Genomic DNA, 4,294 nt, shown 5'->3' on the forward strand with positions numbered 1-4,294 from the left:
AAGCGGCAGGAAGATGCCGCTGCCGCGGATATAGAGTGCTTTGGTACCGCAGGTGAGGTCGGTCACAGCACACAGCTCCTCCTCAAGTTCAGCTTTCATTTTCACAGATGTTAAGCAGAACCATTAAGATCCCAAATTCAAGACACGTATCAAACAAGAAAAAAAAAAAAAGGCACATTTGAACTTTTGTCCAATTTTAGTCTTCATTCAACTGCATCAATCGCCCTCTGCCAGCGACATCCTTCTGGCAGGCACAGCAAGATGCCTGTTCTGCACCAGGTGGTGCTGGTTCATTATGGCCCCAGTAAAAAAGGCACAGTCTCTAAAGCATCCCTTAAAACACCCTTTAGTGTAGCTAACACTATAATGGAGAGGACAGTACAGATAATCTTACATCCCTTCTGGTGCTGGGAACCCTGAGCTGTGTAGCATCAACCACGTCTTTGAGCAAGGTGCAGCGTGTCACACAGATCCTGCCCATGGAAAAGTTACACCATTTTGGTCATTCAAGCTATTACGGGATTTTCTTACAAGAACACAACTCCAGACATCGTTTCTACTGCCAAACAGAAAGGATGTTCACATGAGAACCTCTTGCTGCATTTTCAGATAAGGGCAGGCTGCACAGGGGGTACAAATGGGGCTGCCAAGTGGGAGCTGCGTAGGCACAGGCCTAACTTCTGTGGATCACTCATCCTCGATGTACAGTGGTCATCTGGCCAGGGTCACTACAGATGAGCAGATAGCAAAGTCCACTGTAGGAAGTACTTCTAATTTTCACATGTGATAATTCATAAAGTGAGTTTTCTATATGTGGGAAGTTGGAGACTAGAATCACCCACAGATTTCTGATTATTTTTATTTTTTAAGGGTCTTCTCTAGCTTATAGCAAGCATCAAAAATACTCCAGCAACGGAGAGGTGTCATAGTCTGTCAGCAGCGCAGTGAACAGTCAAACACAACCTGCCTTATGCACCAGCCATATCCTAGCAGCCCTGTTCCCCTCATTTTTCTTAACCTTTTTCTCCATCATTTATTCAGGACTTCAGAATCCACAGTTATTTATGCTCTTTCCTCAAGATGGATGGTGTGAATTATACAATCAACATCAAAGATTAATTGGATTAAATTTCTTAGTGAACCTGATTTGCTAACATTATGGCTGTTAATACTACCAGAAGCATCTGTTGTCCTGAAATACATTAGGATTTCTCAAATTTGATCACAGCTATTCCACTTAAGGAAGAAGGAGACACTTTTGTATATGTAGTGACTTAATTTCTCTTTTGAGCAGAGTTCAGTAATTTTTGGCAGCTCATTTTTATAAAAACAACAGAGTGAAAAAATGAAATTAAAACAAAATGTCCACAAAGTAACTGTAAAACAACCTGTGTGCTTGTCTTAATTATTTTTACTGGTTTCTGTTATTCCTGATTTAAATGACATGCTAAAATCCTTTGCCAGCATGAGACTTGTTTTCCACTAAGAATACAAATAACCATTAAGGTTAATAAGTTAACAGTCCATGCTTAAATGTTTCATTAAAATTAGTAGTTTACAGAAGCCTCAGCTGCTCCAGCTTTTGGTAGGTTAATCAAAAGGATACTTACAAGTTATGCATAAAACTAGTACTTGATTTTATATAGACATACATATATTTAAAATAGTTTTTATAGGATTGAACTAAAATGGAGCAAAGTTACAGTTAAACTGAAGTTCATATGCAGACATAAACTTGCTGTTGAAGAAAACCTTTGTTTTTTATACTTACCCAAAATAGCTTTAGCAAAGTTACAGGACTAGCTGCATCCACACCCAAAGTGTGAGTTATTTTAAGCAGCTCTGTTTTAATGTGTTAGTCTGGATCTTTGCTTATCAAACCTTTGATGTAATCCACGGATCATTAATTAAAAGTGATCACACTTAACCATTAAGTCCCTGATAGCACTACATAAACTCTAAATGGCTTGCATGGTACAAAAGTAAGTTCTGATGCAACTTCACATACTTCTGCTTTTCTTGAAAGTTGTCTTGAGATCTCAGCAACTTTATTTTAAATCTGTGCTTATTCTAATTGTGTTTGCTCACCATGGTTAAAAACATGACCTGAAGGGTGGTGAGGAGATCAGGGAGGGAAAACTGGCTCACAGTCTCATAGAGTGACTCACCCTTGCAGGAAGAAGCTGTAGTTAGACCATGCTGAGGCTTAGCCTTAAGAGGTCAATCACTTTTCCTCCTCCCTGCAGAAGCTTAATTACTTCTTGTTAGCCAAAAAATAAGTGTTTGTTAGGGAGGTTCTAACCAGAGGAAAGATTACGCATTTGAACTGTTACTAATTTTGTTTTATGTCAGGGAGTCAGTTAAACTGCCATCAAGGAAAGAATTCAGACACATCAGCAACTCACAGTTTTCTGCTCATTGTTAGCCCAGAGAAAATCTTCCTGAACTCTGGCTAGACCAGTAATTTTCATTCTCCACAGGAAAACTAAATTGAAGGAAACAGAAATTGATGACCATTAAGCCAGCTTTGTAGTAAACTGTGTTTCCAGTATCTGTCATTTCACAGCGATATTTCAGTAGAAAATAAAACTAAAGCAAATGCCAGTGTTCATGATCAGTGTGTTTAGTTTCTGAACAAACTAGTCCCACCATAAAACATCTCAAGGAAGCACTGGGGGCTGTGTAAAAACCAGTAAGTATATTTGTCGTTATACTGTAACCCCCTTCTCAAGCCATTTAAGGAATTTGTTTTTTCTACTATTTTAAAATACTTTTAGAAGTGTTCTCTCTGGCCTTATACACATGCCTCAAACATTCTCACTGAAACTGTAGAAATTAAGTATGAAAATTTTAGGTGAAATAGGAAGCAGCATTAGATGCCAAATCAGAATGGCAGTTCAGGCTCTACTACCAAAAAAAAAAAAAAAGTTAATTTTTCATTCACTTCTAAGACTTCTAGAGCAATCTTTAAAGTGATTCCAGCAAAGCACACCTACTTTACTATAGTTTTCTGCTATTTATACACATATGCAAACCTGACAAAAGAAACATAATGAAGAGGTAAAACACAGAACATTAAGTCACCTTTCAGTTCCTCCCTGGTAACACACATCTTACTCTACACTTGTAGCTGATATTTCTCACCAAGTTACAGCATTCACCATGAATATTTTGAATAATTTGCAGAAAGGAAGAGAAAGTTAAATCCTAGGCATGTACTGGAGTAACCATCTGATACCATGCTTTAGGATGGAAACAGGAGAAAGAAATGGTTAAATGGAAAAAGCCATTTAATTAGAGTTAGTGTAGAAGACTGTCAATAAATATTGACTCAGTGTCTACTAGACCAAACGAGATTAAAATCCTATTTGCTAAGGCATGGAACATACATGGGAAGATTCTACCCTAAACATCCTAACACTTTAGTAGTTAAAAGAGTAAAAAGAGGCAAGAGGAAACAGCCGCAGAGGTAGGAAGATCACCCAAGATCAGTGGTTGGTGAGACTACCAAAGGTTGGGAACAGGAGGTATTTCTCCTGTCTCCCCCCATCCCTATCCTGCAGAACACCTTGCCTAAAACACTTTCATTTATGGTTCATTCTGTTGTGTGTAAACCAAGAGATGAACAAGATCTTCCCCATCAGGATGCAAACTGAACACACAGCATCTTTTCCTGTGCATAGATGGTAATTCAGTAGCAGCAGCAGTTTCTGTGCCCATTAGCCCATCTATCTGGCAGTAACCGTAGGGATACAAAGACGATCATTAATTAAAATCAGAACAGTTTGCTTTCATCTTGAGTCAAACAGAGAAATCAATTTAGACCAGTGTGATTATTCAGATGTCATGCTAAATATTGATGCTGAATATTAGAAGGGAGTCAAAGGACTGGCAAAAGGAAGATCTTTGAAACCAATTCTTCAATTTTTCAAGACTATCCAGAATATCAAATTAAGAACGTACAACCTCAGATCTCTGAGCAGCATGTTAAACAGTAATAAATTGCTTCCTGTTTAATTAGGCACAGCAATATTCTCTCCTCAGGGCACCTCCCTTTTCCCTGCCCCAATCCCATTATACTTTGGGAAGATAGCATCTTCATGCAATTCCAACTATTCAAACAGAAGCGGGACCTTAATTTCCTGTGTGCTGTCCTGCCCAGTCCCTGCTTCTTCCTGCTTTCTCTCTGCAGTTTCTTGAGATGAGAACCCATGTGTCAGCTCAGCAGCCTCCAACCGGGGGAGCTCGCAGCTCTCTGGGATGGTTTCCATGGTTCACTGAAAGGTGAGGTTCA

This window comes from Antrostomus carolinensis, unplaced genomic scaffold (assembly GCF_000700745.2).
Source record: "Antrostomus carolinensis isolate BGI_N321 unplaced genomic scaffold, ASM70074v2 scaffold43251, whole genome shotgun sequence".
Lineage (NCBI taxonomy): Eukaryota > Metazoa > Chordata > Aves > Caprimulgiformes > Caprimulgidae > Antrostomus > Antrostomus carolinensis.